Source organism: Pseudorca crassidens, chromosome 9 (assembly GCF_039906515.1).
Source record: "Pseudorca crassidens isolate mPseCra1 chromosome 9, mPseCra1.hap1, whole genome shotgun sequence".
Taxonomy (NCBI): domain Eukaryota; kingdom Metazoa; phylum Chordata; class Mammalia; order Artiodactyla; family Delphinidae; genus Pseudorca; species Pseudorca crassidens.
This window is the reverse complement of record NC_090304.1, coordinates 55184940-55204770: the sequence shown is the minus strand read 5'-3', so window position 1 is coordinate 55204770 and position 19831 is coordinate 55184940. Positions and strand designations below refer to the sequence as shown.

The following is a 19831-nucleotide window of genomic DNA, read 5'->3' as shown; positions in this document are numbered from 1 at the left end:
CTGAATGTCATTATCTTGCTTACCTTTCGCCAGTGACTTTCTCTAGCTGTCTAAACTCCGTGCCGTGGCCCTGTATGATCCCATCTCCCTCCTACGTCATTTTCTGCCACTTTCCCTATTGTTAATCTACTCCAGACACACCGGCTTCCTTTCTGTTCCTCAGAGACTCTCACTTGGCCCTACCTCAGTGCCTTTTCACCTACTATTCCCTCAGCCCAGGAAGCACTTTCCCTAGATCATCACTTGGCTAGGTCTTTCTCAACCTGATCTCAGCTCAAATTTCATCTCCTCAGGCCATTTCTAACTACCTTAACTTAGATGGAACCCAAATTTACCATATCAATTCTCCTAGATTACATTTCTCCTAGAATTTAGAATAAACCGAAATCATCTTATTTAGTTGTTTTCATCTTTATCATCTGCTTCCCAGTACAAAGTCAGTTCCATGAGAACAGAGACCTTGTCTGTCTTTGTGCATTATGGTATATCCAGTGCTTAGAGCAGTGCATGGTCAGTACATAGTAAATGCTCAATAAGTATTTGTTGAATGATTGAGTGAATGAATGAATGAACAAATGAGCCATCTTTCAGCTTTTTGTAACATATAATCTAAAACAGGACATTATCCACTTCCTGAATCAGAAAAAAAATTTTTTTTAAAAATTTAAATAGTTAAAAGCCCGGATTTAAGGAAGGAAATGAACACGCATTCTCCTGAATTAATTTTTCTTTTTTAAATCATGAAGTCATAGACTGTTCAAATTGGGTGGGAACCATCTTGGTCTTTAGAGTCAGGCAGACCTGGGTTCAAATGCCAGCTCTGTTGCTTGCTAGCACACGTGGTCACTTAACCTCTTGAGCCTCAGTTTCCCCACTATAAAATGGGGGTATAATGGCTACCTTAGAGGGGGCATTAAATTAGACATTAGATATAAAGTGCTGAGGACACAGCTGGTGCTCAGTAAATGCTAATTCCTCCTACATCCACCCAGGGACTTGTGGGCACGAGCCTGTCTCACTCTCCAGGCTGTGACCTCCCAAGGGCAGCCTTGTCTTCAGTTTTTCCTCTGTGGGACTGCGCAGGTCCTGAAGACCTGTATATGTTGAACAAATAATGGAACCTACTCCAAGACCCTCATTCCACAGAGAAGGAAACTACAGCCCAGGGAGGCAAAGGGACTCTCACACACAATGTGTGTGAATGGCAGAGTGTGGCTTAGAGCTTGGCTTAATTTAGAGCCCCGGGCTTTTTTATCACCCCCCTCCCATTCTCTGCTGCCCTGGTTTTATTCATTGTGCACACGCAGCGCTCTGGGTCCTGTCCCTGGTTTTGTATGCATCCACATAGCTCTCCGAGGCCCAGGGGGATATTTAGGCTGCGAGGAAGCCTGTGCCAGAGCGAGTAAACAAAACTGAAATACTTTGCAAGCTTTATAAAAAGTGTTCCAACAGGCTTACAACTGGCTTACAATGGTAAACTCTGAAATAAATTCTCAAAGACTAGAAGTACAGGCAAAGAGTCACACTATTATATTCACCAGCCCTCAACTGTGCTCCTATATCATTCTGTTCAGTTCATAATGTTTCCTGATGCCACCCCAGTGGCTGGCCTTATGCTGAGCCCTGGACCCTGGAAGACCAGTGACATCACATTGGGGGGGGGGAACAGATATGGACATGGGCAATGACCACACGATGTAATCTGAGCAGCAGAGACAGAGAAATACAGGAAGCTGGGGGAACCAGAGAAGGAGCACCTAGACCAACTTGGCTGCATGAGGGGCGGGGGTGGGCTTCCTGGAGGAGGTTATATCTGAGTTTCACTTTATTCTGTGTGAGGAATATTCTCTTGCCCTGGTAACATGACTTTCATCAAGCCTGGAAAATGTGTAGGTGAGGGGGAATGAACTACCCCCAAAGCACTTTAGTTTTGCTTCTTGGAGGTTTAGGTAATTCTGATTTGCTGATCAGATCCTGATGTGGGCATTTTTGCCACAATGCCATATATATGATCCTGAAAACAAAACAAAACAAAGTAAAACAAAATCCTTTTGCAAAATCACATGGTGTAAATACGAAAGGGTTTAACAAACAAATTTGGAGCAGATCATTTAAAACCTATGGGTCTTTGTAGGCAGAGCTCTAACAAAAACAGCACCGAGGGCTTCCCTGGTGGCGCGGTGGTTGGGAGTCCGCCTGCCACTGCAGGGGACACGGGTTCACGGGTTTGTGCCCCGGTCCGGGAAGATCCCACGTGCCGCAGAGCGGCTGGTCCCGTGAGCCATGGCCGCTGAGCCTGTGCATCCGGAGCCTGTGCTCCACAACGGGAGAGGCCACAACAGTGAGAGGCCCGGTACCGCAAAACAAAACAAAACAAAACAAAACAAAAAACCCCAGCACCAATCCCAATAAAAGAGCAGCGGGGCTAAATCACCAGCAGCATTTGCTCCCAGACTCATGGTCACTTCGTCCTAGCAGACTTAAACCTGAGGTTTTTTCTTTTCGCCCAGATGTAAGATCTTTATGGCATTTGCCTCTAACAGAGGCTAGGTCCACCAAAGTGAAAAATCTAAGGTTTAGACTTCTTCAAAAACATTTTTTTTCTTAAATACCAGAGGAAGTATCTGCACTCTCCACTTCCCCAGAGAGCCTAACATTGGAAGGGATTGTGGTTCATGAAGCCACTAAACCAGTGATGACTTGTACCAGAGAAAAGCGCTTCTGCAGGATTTTCCGTGTTTTTTAAGGTCTTCATAAAATGCTACAACTTCCTCTTTAGTGGTGAGAAGGTGTGCTCCTAATTGCTTCAAAATGTGTACAGGCTGGAATATACTGCATAGGAATCAATATGACTTCCACATAATATGGACACTGTATCCCCTTTACCAATCATGTGTGTGCTATTCCTATGAAAGGAATACACATTTCAGCAGAACAGACTCTTTTGAATCTTCCTTGAGGAAGGAAATTTAAAGTGGTTTCTTCTTCAGGAAGTTTTCAGAGACCCTCTGGCCTCTGCATTCTTCGGGCTAATCATCAGAGCCCACTCATCCTTTACAACGCATGTGACCCTTTATAAGGTACACTCTTGCATAGTCTTTTTTTTTTTTTAATATTTATTTATTTGGTTGTGCCGGGTCTTAGTTGCAGCAGGCAGGCTCCTTAGTTGTGGCTCCCCGGCTCCTTAGTTGTGGCATGCAAACTCTGAGCTGCGGCATGCATGTGGGATCTAGTTCCCTGACCAGGGATCGAACCCCGGGCCCCCTGCATTGGGAGCGCGGAGTCTTAAACAACATGCCACCAGGAAAGTCCCTCTTGCATAGTCTTTTCTTCAAACTTCACAATAGTTTTGTGGATTAAGACATGTAGGTGACAGATACCACCTTAGTGGGGAGGGTGATGAAATTATTCACTGCTGAGAGCCCCCAGGCTACAAGCCTTGTGCCAGACACCTGCCATATGCCACCTAATTTCATCGTCACAACGGCCCAGTGAAGCCAAGGAGGGTTTACTTCCAAGACAGAGTGATGTCTTCACTTTTCAGGGGAAGAACCTGGAGCTCGGGAATATTAAGGTCATCTAGCTGAGGTGTGATAGGGCAGGATGGGAACCAGGCCTTGTGTGAAGATAACCCCTGTGGTCTTTCCCCAGCGCTTCAGGGAGCCAAACTAGCAACTGGCAGCAAAATGGACGAGGTTATCTCTGCTGCAGAACAGCCCTTGAAAGCCTGAATGCCTCCCAGGCTGAGAGCAGGAAGCTCACATCTCAGCAGGACTGTGAGAATAACGATTCCTATTTAGTGAACATTTATCATAAGCCAGACACCGTGCCAAATGCCTTGCAATATTATCTCCCTAAACTTCTCCCAAGCCCTGTGAACTGAGGGTTTTTAAACCTGATTTGCAAGTGAGGAACTGGAAGCCAAGAGTTCTGTAACTTGCCCCAGAGGCTTGTTAAGCAAAGGGCTGGGATCTGAATCCACATCCCACTGACTCCGTGTGCATCTAAGGGCTGCTGGAATCAATGAAGCCTGACAGGGCTGAGACAGCTTCCTGTTTGTCTGGGCGTGTCCTTGGAAGCACCAATGACCAAGGGCAAGACAACCCACCCGTGACAAGCTAAGAGACTAAAACAACCGCTGTGAAGATACACGGAAGCTGAGGCTTTGACAGAAAAAGAAGAAATGAAGATTTCATTGGAGAGTGGACAATATTGTCCATCTCTGCCCCGTCTGTGTCCAGTCCCGACCCCCATGTGGGAAGGGTAAAGGGGAACTTCTTCCTTTCTTAAACCAACTGAGGGGGCTTCCAGGGAACCATCCAGAGAATGTGTTCTGTGTGCCTTAACATGTAACGGGTGTAGAACTAGTCCCTGACCCACAGCTGAAAATGTCTATGGGTGAGGGGCTTGGCTAGAGCACCCGCTCGGGCCAAGTCGTGAGATGGCGTGCTTTGGGAAGGGCCCAGACTCTGGCTGGGCAACAATGCCTGGCTGTTTCCTAGGGCCAGATGTGTCTCCATGGAGAGGAGCAGGGTTAAGAGGACCTTCTAGAAGGGAAGGTGACCCCTAGACGGGTTGAATGGGAGCTGAACTGTCAGAAAGGCAAAGCCATGTCAAGGTGCCATAGGTGGGAGATCCCCAGGGATGGGGAAGGGCTGTGAGGGACCCATGGACCCTCCCACAAGACAAATGCCAATGACCGGACAGCTATCTTGAAGAAGGCCCCAATGCCGAGTCATGTCTGCACCTGTCAGGTTTGACTTTGGCTGCTAGGATCTCACCTCCCGTCCACTTCCACCTAAGGGGGGTTTAGAGTGTGTGTGCGTGTGTGGGGTGGGAGGGAACAGCAGCTAGAGGATGGGAGAGGAGGTGCCCAGCCCACCAAGGGCACCCACTTAGAGACCACTGGACTCAGCCACTCCCTGCTGAGGCCAAAGGGATAATCATTCAAGACACTTAATTTTCTTGTAGTGATGAAATAGTCTACGTGTGGAATAAATCCCCTTTTTCTTTTTTAGTATCCCTTTAAGCACTGCCACTCCTTTGTCCTGCAATAGGAGTAGGAGATGCCTGTGGCTTTTTTAAAAAAATTAATTATTTTTGTGCCTGTTGCTTTAAATTAACATCTGGCTACGCTGGGGCTGCTCAGTTCCATCCCTTACTTTTTGTGATCAGAGGTGTTCCTGAAGGAAAAGCCCTGCTCTGGACAGGAATTCCACGTGCCTTAGATGGGAGGCGGCCTGGACACGGCGGAACCCTGCACTGAACTTCAACTTTGTACCAGGAAATTTCACCTGCTCTTGGGGAGATGATCGAGGAGCATTGTGTGTATGAAAACATGAAGGAAAATGCCTGTCTCCTCAGGCAGGCTCACAGGTCACTGTATCTCTGTGACGTTCCCAGGGAGACTGTGTCCAGCTAATCAAGCCCCAAAGAGACCCCAAAACAAACACCGCTAACTTTGGGATGAGCGGGAGGCATATTACTCTTACAAGAAAATAGATACTAGTTTTTCCTTTTCATATGTGTATTCATTTATTAACAGACATTTTACTATGAGCCAGGCACTGTGCTCCATTCTGTGTATAACTCGCAGATTTAATAAGAGCCTTTTGGGAAACCAAGAAATATCACTTCACTAAACGTACATGTAAATTTTCAGACACATCCCGATTTCAAAAAACAATACAAGGAGAATAATGCATGCCTGGGAGGTGAGGCGCTAGAGCAGCTCTTGGATGGGACTGCTCTGTGCCATCCTGGCTCTCACCAGGCCTCTCTCAGAGCTGGAACGTGCACCTGGTTACCCTACCTTGGCCTGGATCCAGCTCCAAAGCTGCCAGGAGCCCTGGGAATCAATTGCTCAGGACCCTGCCAAGGCCCTACTACGCCATCTGGGCAAGCCCTGGATGACAGAACAGGGTGGGGTCCACATTTCCAGATGGCTCCTATGAACAGCTTAGTTTCTGAAAGCAGTCCGTCAGATCTCACCCACTGACGTATCAGGCTGGGATAGCGGGTGCCTACAGGATTTGCTGGGACTAAGAGATTCAAGATGGATGACAGTGCAATATTCCTTAAAAACATTTCTTATTATTACTTAAGCAACTTCTCCTTGTTGAAAGTTGAAAAATACAGAGAAAGCAAAAGAAAAATAGCTATTAAGATCCACCTTCCCCCTGCCTGCCTGCTGCCCTCAACACACACACACACACACACACACACACACCCCCCACATGCACATATATCACACTCACAAACACACACTCAAACCTCACATACATCAAGAAGAGAACGAAAGCATTTAATAAAATCCTTATTAGAATGGTCAATCTGAGCCCGTCCTTCATTTGAAGGAGAGAACCAAGGGGCAGAAGTTTCCAAGACTCAACGGATCTAAAAACTACCCGGAAACATGTTAAAAGCACAGATATGTGTTCTCACCCCCCCAGGAACTTGATTCAGCAGGTCTGGGGTCAGGGTGGACTGAGTAGATGGATCTGGGGGTGACTGTGGGGGGGACTGGATTTCTGTGGGACTGGAATGGAGGCAGGTAAGAGGAGGCTTTTGGAGGAAAAGAGGTGTGAATCTCAGAGCAAGTGAGGGGAGGTTAGAAACTGGGGTGTGCCCTGTGGGAACCTCTCTTTTATGAAAAATCCTAAGGGTTTCCCTTCCATATGCTGGGAAATGTCAAGAGAGGGAGAGCCTTGACCTTCCCCTTGGACATTGTAGCACCTTTTAGGATTGTCCCAATCCTTCTGTGCAGAAAGGTTTATCCCCTGCCCAATTGGATGTGTAATTAGGGGGACTGAAGGGGCAGAGAAAAGGGGGGAAAGGGGCCCCGTTCCTTCCCATCTCCTCCAGGGTTTCTGTGGAGAAAGGTGTTCACGTCCCATTGAGGGGGCTATGGCCCAGGTCCCGAGGCAGAGACCTGTAGCCCAGTGGATAGTGGCCCAAACAGTCAGGAGTGCTCCTGAGTGGACAGTTTAAGAGAGGCAAAAAGACTAAAGCTCCTCTGACCCCTGTCTGTTAGAAAGAGTTTCACTTTTGAAAGGAGAAAGAAAAACACCATGAGTATCAGGTCACCTGGAGCCCACTTGGTGTCTTTGTGCAAATTAGAAAAAGGCACACTTCCTCAAGACCCTTAACTTGCATCTGTCACAGTGTCATGATATTATGAGAAAGCAAGCACTTGACTGTCATCCACTGGAAAACTGTTATAACAAACATACAACTCTCAGTGGGGAAGAGCACGACCTTAGGAAGGGCACCCTGACATGCTGCATGACTGCGTGGGACATACTTGCTTACAGATGTCTGTGAATTTACAGCTGAAGAAGTTGAGCTGAGAGAGGATGAATAAGTAACTTGACCAGGGTCACACTGCCGGTTAGAGGTGGATTCAAACCCAGCCAGTCTGACTCCAGAGCCCAGGCTGTGCACCATCAGGCCACTGTTTCTTTCTTCCTCTTTCTCTTTTTTTTTTTTTTTTTTTTGTGGCTGTTCCACATGGCTTGTGGGACCTTAGTTCTCCGGTCAGGGATTGAACCCAGGTCCCCACAGCAGTGAAAGCGCCAAGTCCTAACCACTGGACCCCCAGGGAATTCCTAGGCTACTGTTTCTATTGGAAATGTTTGTTACTCCCTCATCTTCCTGAAAAAAACCTTAACTATTATCCTTAAAAATGTCAACTTTTAAATTTCAAATATCACCTCTGCTTATGCTGCTTTCTTTGACCTCACCATGTTCAATTGGCCATTCCCTCCTCTGAACCCCACTCCTGGACTGTATCCAGCCCTCTGTTGAAGCCTTATCTTAATGAGCGAATTTGGCAAGTTTACCATCTGTTTCTACTCTCAGACTGTGAACAAATTCTTCAAGGGCTGCTGGGGAGACTGAGGAACGCCAGCTCTGAGCCCCCAGAGCCTGGCACTGAGCCAGACACAGAGGAGCAGCTCGGTAATGATGGATGAAAAGAACTGAAATGAACTCTCGTGTGAGGGGATTGGACACAAGGCCCTCCAAGGACCACCCCAGCTCTGACCTTCATGAGTGCTTGACTCAGTGTTTGATGGTATTTTTAAAAATTTATTTATTTATTTATTGGCTGCATTGGGTCTTCGTTGCTGCATGCAGGCTTTCTCTAGTTGGCAGCAAGAGGGGGCTGCTCTTCGTTGCGGTGCAAGGGCTTCTCATTGTGGTGGCTTCTCTTGTTGCGGAGCATAGGCTCTAGGCGCATGGGCTCAGTAGCTGTGGCATGTGGGCTCAGTAATTGTGGCTCACAGGCTCTAGAGCGCAGGCTCAGTAGTTGTGGCACACGGGCTTAGCTGCTCCACGGCATGTGGGATCTTCCCGGACCAGGGCTCGAACCTGTGTCCCCTGCATTGGCAGGCGGATTCTTAACCACGGCGCCACCAGGGAAATCCCCAGTGTTTGATTCTAAACCTCTGCCAACGCTGGAGGGCAGAAATCACAGCCGTGTACAACAGAGGAGGCAGGATAAAGAGTAAATGCCAGGAAATGGCAATCACATCTGCTCAGAAGACGTCAGAGTGATTAGATGGAAATTAGTCCAGAAATTGTGGAACTTCTTGGGAGGCTCACAGGAGCCCATGAAATACCACTGAATGCCTGAGGGCTCCCCAGGCAGAGTGGCGGGAGAGAAGCTGTCAAGGTCATGTCCAGCTTTGAAATTCCCCAGACGCTACTCCATGAATAGGTTTTCAGGAAAGGAAGAAAAAAGCAATGGGCTGTCATTCTAATCAGAGGACATGAATAATGCTCTCACTAGAAAAAGTCAGGGGCTTTCTGTCAATTTCAGTCAAGTGTCCAACGACATCCTGTGTGTTCAGAACTTTTGGGGGGGAATAGTGAGAGATTAGTGAGCTCGGGGGTGACAAGACACAGCTAGTGAGACTCCTGGTTCCATCCCCTTCTCTGCACTTAGTGGAATGTAACATGGAATGTAACACGGACTGGGTCCCACCATGAGAGAAGAGGCGACCTTCTTGCTCCAGAGCTCAGGGAAATCTCGAGGGGTCAGTGGTGTCTCTCACCCTTTAGATTTTACTAGGACTGAGCTCTACTAATCTGGGGCAGCTAATGTACAGTGACTCGTACTTGATGATTTAATTTCTTTATAATTCTGTCTGATTCACTCATCGTTTGAAAAAAAGAATTCTCAATGTATCCAAAAAGATTTACAAAGTTGATCTCGCCCCTTCATTAATTCATTCAGTATTTTTCTTGCACATCTGTCATGTGCTCCTGGGCCAGCTCGACAGCATCTTTCCTTTGTCCTTCTCCTCACCCACTTGGAAGGAGTCCCCAGCATCCTCCTAAGCCAGAGATCCTGATGCAATTCATTAGTGGCCTCTGTCCCACCTGGACCAGGGTCTAAGAATCAAGAGGGATTGTGCCACTCAGGACCCAGAGAAGCAGCCGCTCAGCCGCTGCCCAGACACAAGGCGCTACTTCCTCACTGGTCAGAACACCCAGGGTGGGGGGCACACACATGGGGGCAGAAGTACCTTCAGACCCTTTGGCGTTGCTCTAAGGGACTGTCAGTCCAGAATCCGTATCTTCATAGCAGAGGACATAGCAGAGCAGTAATATTTGTTTTTGTTCCCAACGAAGGAATGAGGAAAATACATAAAGATAGTAAAACATCCCCTGTGATTCATCATCAAGAGATAATCACTTTTAACATTTTTATGTTTACTATTTCAGTTTTTTTTAAAAAAAAATTGTATATAGACACATCCATCTATTTTTACAAAAATAGGATTATTGGGCTTCCCTGGTGGCGCAGTGGTTGAGTCCGCCTGCCGATGCAGGGGACGCGGGTTCGTGCCCCGGTCCGGGAAGATCCCACATGCCGCGGAGCGGCTGGGCCCCTGAGCCATGGCCGCTGAGCCTGCGCGTCCGGAGCCTGTGCTCCGCAGCGGGAGAAGCCACAACAGTGAGAGGCTCGCGTACCGCAAAAAGAAAAAGAGAAGAAGAAGAAAAAAAAAAGGATTATTCTGCAATACTCTTTATGACTCCCTTCCAAAGCATAAATTACTGCGACTATTTCCCCATGTCTCATATTTCATAACATTGCCTAGTATGGATGTAACAGTTTATTTAACTTACTCTCTATTGACATCTAAGTTACTTACAGTGTTTTTCCTACTGTGTGCAGGGTGAATTTTTAAAAGACATGATAGGTATTTCTTGTTAACTCACTGTGTAGCCCTCTCCCCTGGTCTTTCCTTCTGTGTTTCCACCACCAGCTTGTCAGCCAAGCCAGAACTCTGGAGTCAGTCCTGCCCCCTCCCTGCCTCGCACCTCCCCAACCAGTCAGTCACCAGTCACCCAGTGGTCTCTTCTTCTCCAGGTCCTCAGCCCTAGCTCAGACCTTGTCTGTTCTCTCTGGACCATCACAAAGGCCTGGCCTCCCAGAGACTCCCCTCAATGCCTCCTCCCCACTCTGAATCATCTTGGACCAGAATGATATTCACTTTGCTCATCTACTGTCGTTGGGGGCAGGGAACGAAGCCAAAACTCCTAGTCTTGGCAGAGGGGGGAGAACCGTGTTTAATGGGGATGGCTGTACCCATGTTTTGAGGAGGCCAGCTTCTGCGTATAGGGGAGAAATTAGTGATGGGGTGTCAGAACGAGAATGTTCTTCTGAATCTCCGGGGTGCCTGTTGGGAGGCCTTGGGGGGGTCAGTCAGGGCACTGTCTGGGCTGCCTCTGCTACCAGGAGCTCAGCCTTTGCCCGCTGGCCGGCGCCCTTCCCAGGCCTTTCCCCTGCGCATACATTCTTTCACAAGTCCTCACTCTGGCAGGGGCTCAGGCCCTCCCAGGAGAAGCTCAGAATGGGAAGCTAAAACCCCATTCTGGGAAGATGAAGGCCCTCAGGGCAGGAGGGGCTGTGCCTGTTTAAGGCTGCCTGCAGTGGCATGCAAATTCCACTTGGGAGTTTGGTAATCCTGTAACTTGGGCTCCAGACCCTTCTTTAGTCCTGAGATGTTACACTTCCTCTTGGGTGCAGAGGGAAAATGACCTTATGTTTTCCTTCTAATCAGGGTCAACTCTGGAATCTCAGACTTTAGAAAGACATGAAAGGCCTTTTATTCCAGCCTCTCTGTTCTCTATTTAATGTTATCTCCCCAGAGTGTTCCAAACAAAGCCAGCTCCTTCCCATGCCCTTCCTTCCCAGGAAGGCTTTGCAGCCTTTTCAGGCTTTCAGATCTTTAGAAAGCTCTTCTTGGACCGTGAGGGGGAGGCCCTTTCTCACATCCTTGCCTTTGCTTTGTAAGTTGGCTCTGCCCTTCCCCATCTTGTCCACCAGGGCAAACTCTCATTCCTTCTTCAAATCCTGGCCTAAGGTCACTTCCTCCTTCTTTGTTCCTCACAGATTGAGTTGATCTCCCACAGGGTCCTGAGCTTCTTTTTCATTTGCAACTCTTAGTTTACTCATCCACATTCTGACCCTCTTCTCTACCCGTTCCTGTCACCATGGACACTTCTGAGGGTGGTACCCAGGCTGATTCATTTCTCTACCACTAGTGCCTGGCCAAGGACTTGGCCAAGAGAGGACGCCTGAATGAATGGATGAGAAGGGAAGAAAGGAGGGTCTCAGACCACTTTAAACAGCAAGAACTCCTGGACCACCTTTGTTATCCCAGGTCCCGGATTTTCTTAAGCCCTCCCTTATCCCCGATCCTACTGGATCCTCACAGCAGCCCTGAAGTGGTTTAGGGTGGGGACTTGCATCCTGGTTGGCAAATGAGGAAGCTGAGGTTCCCGAGAAGTGACTTGCACAAGATCATTCAGAGCCCCTTGTGGGAGACCAGTAAACGTTTCCTTCCTCCCTCACCTTCTCTTCCCCAGCTCTTCCCACCTGACTCATTTCCCTCAGGGCTGCAAGAGCAGAGCTGGGAGTCCCGGAGAGATGTGAGGGATTTTAGAGGCCTGAAAGCAGTTCTGAGCAGTGAAGTCTGTGGGTGGAGTGCATGCAGACTCCCTGTGTGTTTGTGAGGGAAGGGCGATACTGGCTCCCAGAGGACCCCAGAACAAGTTTGGCACAGAGATATCTCCTATGTCTCCTTTCCACTCCCTAGTCCTGAAAGGGGGATCCCAGATGGTCCCCCAGAGTCCAGATAGCTCCACCCATGTCAGCAGAGTCGACAGAGTGCTGTGCCCAGGCAGACACTCATTAATCATATATTGAAATTGCTGTGTGACCTTAGGTAAGTCACTCAACTTCTCTGGATCTAGAAAATTTAGAAGCTTGGAGTCCTATCCTTAGGAACTAGGGACAGGGACAGATTGTTGTCTCCCAAATTCTACAGGACTGCCACAAGGAAAGGGGGTCATACTTGTTTGTGTAGCCCAAGGGGCAGGATTAAGATGGATGAAGGAAGGTGGAGGAATGCAGCGTAGATTTGGGATCAGCGGAAACGCTGGGCCATTTACTGAGCACTAGAGCAGCTCTAGAATAGAAGAAGCTCCCCATGACTGGAGGTATGCAAGAAAGGACGAGGTGGCCATTTGGGGATATAACGTAGAGGATGGTAGCCTTGGACTGAATGACATGTGAGGTCTAACTCAGAGAGCTATGATTTCAGTTACCTTGGAAGTCCCCTTGGTGCCCAGCATGGGCTTTTGCCCATGTTAGCAGGGTAGTGATGGTGAAAGCTCAGGGTCAGAGCTGGCAGACCTGAGCGCTAGTCTTCAGATTTGTAAATGTGGAGAGACTTTGGATAAGTGACTCCACTTCCCTGGGCTACAATTGCCTGATCTTAAAAATTGTAATAATGATCTCTGTCTTCCTGATCTTTCTAAATAATACTTGTAAGCTAGGAAATTCCATACAAATATCAAAGATTAGCATATAACACAACTTTTTATGTGTGTGTTTCCAAAAGTAATACATATTTATCATAGCAAATATGAATAAGACCAAAGAAGAAAATTTAGAATCAGCCATTATTCCACCACCCAGAGATAGCCAGTGTTAACATTTGGGCATATCTTCCTTTAGTCACTTTTCTATGCATGTACACATTCATATAATTTTTAAACCAAATATTGTATCAAATAATATATACTATTTTGTACTCTGCTTTTATTTCTACTTAAGATATTTAAGTGAACATTTTCTCACATCCTTACATAGTCTTCTGCATGGGGCTTCCCTGGTGGCGCAGTGGTTGAGAGTGCGCCTGCCAATGCAGGGGACACGGGTTCGTGCCCCGGTCTGGGAAGATCCCACATGCCGCGGAGCGGCTGGGGCCGTGAGCCACGGCCGCTGAGCCTGCGTGTCCGGAGCCTGTGCTCCGCAACGGGAGAGGCCACAACAGTGAGAGGCCCGCGTACCGCAAAAAAAAAAAAAAAAAAAAAATTCTTCTGCAGGTTTAACCTTTAAGAAAATGTTTTATTGAAGTATTGATATAATATAGGTAGAGAAAAGCTCATGGATTGTAAATGTATGGCTCATTGAATTTTCACAAACCAAACTCATCTGTGTAACCAGGACCCAGATCAACAGAACCGAATTACCCGTCCCCCAGAGGGGTCCCTCAGGCTCCCTCCCAGCCACCACCTCCCACCCCTGGGGTTGCAGCTTCATACCAAATTTTTATTTTGAAATAATTATAGATTCACAGGAAGTTGCAAAAGAGATGTACAGGGAGATCCAGTGTATCTTTCACCCAGTCTCCTCCAGTGGCCACATTTTTGTGTAACTATAGCACAGTATCAAAACCAAGAGATGGACATTGGTAGCATCTACTGAGTACTCAGATTTCACCAGTTTTACACGTACTCATTTCTGTGTATGTGCGTAGTTCTATGCAACATTATCACTGGTACAGATTCACGTGACCACCATTACAATAAAAATACCTAGTTGTTCCATTTCCACAACGCTCCTTCCTCCTTTATAACCACATCCACTCCCCCACTCCGAACCCCTGGCTACTGCTCATCTGTACTCCATAATTTTGTTCCTCCAAGAATATTATATAAAAAGAAGCATACAGCATATAACCTTTGGGATTGGCTTTATTTTTTTAATTAATTACTTAATTTATTTGGCTGCCTTGGGTCTTAGTTGCAGTGAGGGGGCTCTTCGTCGTGGCAGGCGGGCTCAGTTGCTCTGTGGCATGTGGGATCTTAGTTCCCCGACCAGGGATAGAACCCGCGTCCCCAGCACTGGAGGGTGGATTCTTAACCACTGGACCACCAGGGAAGTCCCGGATTGCCTTTTATAACACAGCATAATTCCCTTGAAATCCACCCACGCTGTCGCATATATCAATAATTCGTTCCTTTTTATCGCTATGTAGTATTCCATGGTGTGGGTATACCGTCGTTTGTTTAACCAGTCACCTATCGATGAACATTTATTTCCATTTCTTGACTATTGTGAATCACCTTTATGAATATTTGTGTACAGATTTTCTGTGAAACACAAGTTTTCATTTCTCTGGGATAAATGCTGAAGGGTGTGATTGCTGGGGCATGTGCTAAGTACACTGTTTAGTTTTATAACAAACTAACTGTTCTCCGGAACGGCTGTTCCCTTTTGCATTCCCACCAGCAAAGCACGAGTGATCTAGTTTCTCTACATACTTGTCAGTACTTGGTATCATCACTATTTTTCATTTTCGCTGTTCTGAGAGGTATGTGGTGGTATCTCGTGGTTTTAATCTGCATTTTACTGATGGCCAATGAAGTTGAACATCTTTCCACATTTATTTGCCGTCTGTATATCTCCTTCAGTGCATGTCTGTTTTTGTTTCTTTTTTTGCCCATTTTCTACTTGGGGTGTCTGTTCTTGTTCTGCTGAGATTTGAGAGTTCTTTATATATTCTTGATACAAGTCTTTTGTCAGATATGTGGTGTCCAGCTATTTTCTCCCCATCTACGTCTTGTCTTTTCATCCTCTTTAGGGGGTCTTTCATGGAGCAAAAACTAAAATTCTGATGAGGTCTAATTATCAATTTTTTATTTTATGGATTGTGCTTTTGATATCAAGTCAAAAATCTTTTTGGCTAGCCCTTGGTCTTGAAGACTTTCTCCTGTTTTTTTTTCCTGAAACTTATATAAGTTTATGTTTTACATTTAGGTCTGTGATCCAATTAGGATCCAATTAGATCCTAATTTGAGTTAATTTGTATAGAGTGTGAAATTTGGATTAATGGTTGGTTGTTTTGGTTTGGTTTTGGTTTTGCCTGTGTACAGCTTAATTTTTAATGAGTGGCCAATATTCTATCTTTAGACATATCATAAGTTACTTAAACAGCCACCCTATTGATGAATCTTTAGATTGTTTTCAATATTTTTGCTGTTATCAGTAGACGATGAATATCCTCGTAGCTAAACTTTATACTTTTCCATGATTGTTTTCTAAGAAGAGTGTTTTAGAAGTGGAATTACTGTGGCAAATTTTAGGGCATTGGGTCAGTACTGCCAAATTGCTCTTCAGGCAATTCTCAAGGCACACCTGCGAACCCACACAGGTGAGAAACCTTACCACTGTGACTGGGACGGCTGAGGGTGGAAATCTGCCCGCTCAGATGAACTGACCAGGCACTACAGCAAACACACCGGGCACCGCCCCTTCCAGTGCCAGAAGTGCGACGGGGCATTTTTTGAGGTCGGACCACCTCGCCTTACACATGAAGAGGCACTTTTAAATCCCCAAACAGTGGATATGACCCACACTGCCAGACGAGAATTCAGTATTTTTTACCTTTCACACTGTCTTCCCGGTGAGGGGAGGAACCCAGCTGGAAAGCACTACAATCATGGTCAAGTTTCCAACAAGTCAACTTGTGAATGGATAATCAGGAGACATGAGGAAACCAAATGACAAAGAACAGATGGGGTCTGTGACTGGATCTTCTATCATTCCAATTCTAAATCCAACTTGAATATATATTCCTGGACTTACAAAATGCCAAGGGGGTGACTGGAAGTTTTGGATATCAGAATATAAATTAGACCCGTGAGTTGGGGAGAGGGAAGACCAAAATCCCCTGAATGTTTCAATGCAATATCAGTATAAAGATCACCTTGTATTCTCTTTGCCTTTTAAAAGCCATTATTACAATTTTAGAAGGGGAAGAAATTCAGGTACAAAAAATGTGTTTTAATAGCCTAAACGACGGTGCTCGGTGAGTCTTGGTTCTAAAGGTACCAAATGAGGTCAAAGTTCTCAAACTGCTGCATACTTTGACAAGGAAAATCTATTTTTGTCTTCCGATCTACATTTATGACCTAACTCAGGTAAATACACCTGGTTTACTTTAACCATTTTATGCAGTCTGTTATGCACTGTGGTTTCAGATGTGCAATAATTTGTACAATGGTTTATTCCCAAGTATGGCTTAAGCAGAACAATTGTTTTTTCTATATAGTTCCTTGCCTTAATAAATATGTAATGTAAATTTAAGCAAACTTCTATTTTGTATATCTGTAAATTACACAGTAAAAAAATGAACATTTTGTGGAGTTTGTATTTTGCATATTCAAGGTGAGAACTAAGTTTTAAATAAACCTATAATATTTTATCTGAAAAAAAAAAAACTGCTTCATCATCAAGGAGATTCATAGAAAGGCTATGGAAGCAGTTACAACAGTTCCACACCAAGATGATGGCTATGTGAGGATTCCAGCCCGTACTGACTTAAAACAAGTAGCTTTCCTGTCCCTGGGGCCCCTAGATCAGGCATCCAGAGAGTTTTACTCCCTGACAGGCAGGGTCGATGCCCCTACTCAGCCTTGAAGCAGTTACAGAAGACAGACCATCGCCCTTCTGTTTCCCGTAAGAATATGGAAGTAAAATCTCTGAAGGGGGAATGAAACAGGAGGGAAGGGGGCAGGGCACAACCTCTAAAAGAATGACATAGCCCTAGGACATGACATAAACTGATTAGAACCAAATGGGTCCAAGATGGCGGACAAGTCAACTTCCACTAGACCTTGAGCCTCAGTATATGCTCACTGTAACAAATCAGCAAGCTAAGTGACACACCCACAGGCACCATGACAGTTCCAAGGCCAGGATCATAAGATTCAAAAAGTGGGTGGTAGCCCAATTTCTGGAAATCCCCGCCCCTTCACAAAATAGCTGGAATACCCCTCCCGCTCATTAGCCTATGAAATTACCCACCCCTATAAAAACTGACAACCCCATACCCTGGTGCCTTTCTCACCTTCTGAGATGGCCCACACTGTCTGTGGAGTGTGTTTCTCTTTAAATAAATCCAGTTCTTACCTATCACTTTGTTTCCCACTGAATTCTTTTTTTTTTTTTTTTTTTTTTGTGGTGCGTAGGCCACTCACTGTTGTGGCCTCTCCCATTGCGGAGCACAGGCTCCGGACGCGCAGGCTCAGCGGCCATGGCTCACGGGCCTAGCCGCTCCGCGGCATGTGGGATCTTCCTGGACGGGGCACGAACCCGTGTCCCCTGCATCGGCAGGCGGACTCTCAACCACTGCGCCACCAGGGAAGCCCTTTTTTTAAAAAAAATTACTTAATTTCTTTATTTATGCTTGCATTGGGTCTTCGTTGCTGCACACGGGCTTTCCTCTAGGTTCCACAACATGTGGGATCTTCCTGGACCAGGGATCGAACCCATGACCCCTGCATCATCAGGTGGATTCCTAACCACTGCACCACCAGGGAAGCCCCTCTCACTGAATTCTTTCTGTGATGAGACATCAAGAACCTGAGCTTCATTAAATCCTAAAACCAGGTGTTTTATCTCAGTTGGAAGACCGCGGGTTTTGGCCGGGTTCGAGTCCTGGCTTCGTGGGTTAGAGTCCCAATCTGAGGTGCACGGTTTCAGGACCACTGGCCTGCAGGACCCAGAGTCCCTTCTAAAGTCCCCACCAAGCTGATCTTGGCTTCTGTAAGGAAAGAGCCAAGGAGGCTGGCACTCTGGGATTCTCTGTTTCTGATTCTGTAAGGTTAGTATTCTTAGTTTATTTCTAGGCTCCAGAATCAGACAGACTTACTTTTAAAATCTATATTCTCTGCTGTGTGACCTTGGGCAAATTATTTAACCTCTTTGAGCCTCAGTGTTCTCAACTGTCAAACATCTTTTTGTATAGTGAGAATGAAATAAGTCAATATATAAGCATTAACCATTTGTTGAATTGGAAAAAAAAAACCCACCTGAATACGTTAGTTTTAAAATTCTGTAAAACACGAAGATTGGAGGTTATTTCATCAGAGGGGACGATGTGAAAGCAATGGAGTCCTTGGTGACTGCCGAAAACCACTGCTGCTTCTGGCTCCTGCTTCTCTGAGTTTGCTCTGGGCTCTGTCCTTACGCGACGTCCCCACCCCCACCCCACCCCCCAGGCCTGGGCTAGAGCGTCAACTCCAGGAATCGAGAGGGAAGAACTGCGCAGAGAAAGGAAAGGGGAGTGTCCCAGGCAGCTCCCTCTGGTGGCCTGTCTGAGACCTGCACCCAGCCCGGAGCTTGGCCTGCAGCTCCGTTCTTGCGGCGCGGCGCGGCGCCCCTGGTTCGCCCATCCGTCAGATGGGAACTCACGTTCCAGCCCCGCCTATGTAGCCGCTTGCCACCTTGTACAGCAGTCGAAGACTGAGGAGCCACGGGGGCCAGGGCTGGGTTTGCTCCACCTCTGGGTGCACTGTGGCCCGGACTGTGGTGTTTTTCTAACAAACGCTGGCTTAAAATTGTGTGGGAGCGGACCCTGAGCTCTGAGGCCTGGGGCTCACCCCATGGGCTGCCCTAATCTTTTGAGCCACTCTCTCAGCATCCAGTTGCCTTTGTCCCAGAGTTTTATTATTCCTGTCATCTCTCACCCCCAACTCCTAGAGAATGGGCTTCCCACCAGATGATTTAGCTCCCTGCCAGGAGTAAGCAAGCTGTTTGGGCAGGTCTATCAAGTAATTATATTCATTCTCCCTTTTTTTTTTTTTTCTGAACCAGAATCACTCTGCGGAGGAGTGGGAAGAGGACAGAGTCTGGAATAGGGCTTTTGAGTGCAAGTCCCAGGTTCTGCCACCCACTCTCCAGGCATCATTTTCCCCATCTGTGAAATGGGTTAGTGATTGGCCCTGCCCTGCTTTCCTCGCGATAAGGTTGTGATCAGTACATGAGGTATGGGTGTGAGATGTAAGATCTGTGTAAACTTTAAAGTGTTGCCCAGACCTGATGATGCAGCAGAATCATCTGGATTTGTTTGTTTTCAAAATCTGAAAACTACCATCCCATGAGCGCGCGCACACACACACAGACACACACACACACACACACACAAAATAGTGGAAGCTGGAAACTTATGTAATATTGAAGGAAAATTCTGGTACATTTAATAGAAACAAGATTTCTGGGCCTTTCTGGTGCTTGGTGAAGGTTTGTGCTTCATGCCACAGAGCAAGCCATGTGGAGCTGGCTGCGAGCTAGGCGTCTGCAGCCTCATTTATAGGGGTTCCCAGACCCTCAGTTAGAAGGAGCCTCCCGATCTCCGACTCATCTTTCAGCTGCAGAAGCATGCTCTGGGAGGTGGGACTTGCCCTTCTATAGCCAGTGGGGCTGCTGTTGGGGTGGGTGAAGTGGGGCACAGACTTAGACACAGCGTGTAAGTCAGAGCAGAGGTGGGACCCTGCCAAGGAGCTGGAGAGGAAGAGTTGGACCCTCCCAGGGAACGCTGGCCCCTTCAGGCCTGTTAGTGCACACACCTGCCTCCTGAGGGGTAGGGGAGGGAGGGTCCTGTTGCGCAACTGCAAGTCTCAAGAGCTGGTTTCTTGCTGAGCTTGCTGTGCAGCCTTAGGAAAGTCCCTTAACCTCTCTGGGTCT

At 46.9% G+C, this 19831-nt stretch overlaps 1 protein-coding gene across 1 annotated transcript in view; it reads right to left on the bottom strand.

Annotated features, from left to right (window-relative positions):
* The window catches only part of ACER3 (alkaline ceramidase 3), a 221207-nt gene extending 202872 nt beyond the window's left edge, over positions 1 to 18335 (bottom strand). Inside the window, exon 1 of the mRNA XM_067750445.1 lies at positions 18178 to 18335. The gene's annotated coding sequence lies outside the window, so the exon portion shown is untranslated. The remainder of the gene's footprint in view (positions 1 to 18177) is intronic.
* Positions 18336 to 19831: the final 1496 nt, after the last annotated feature.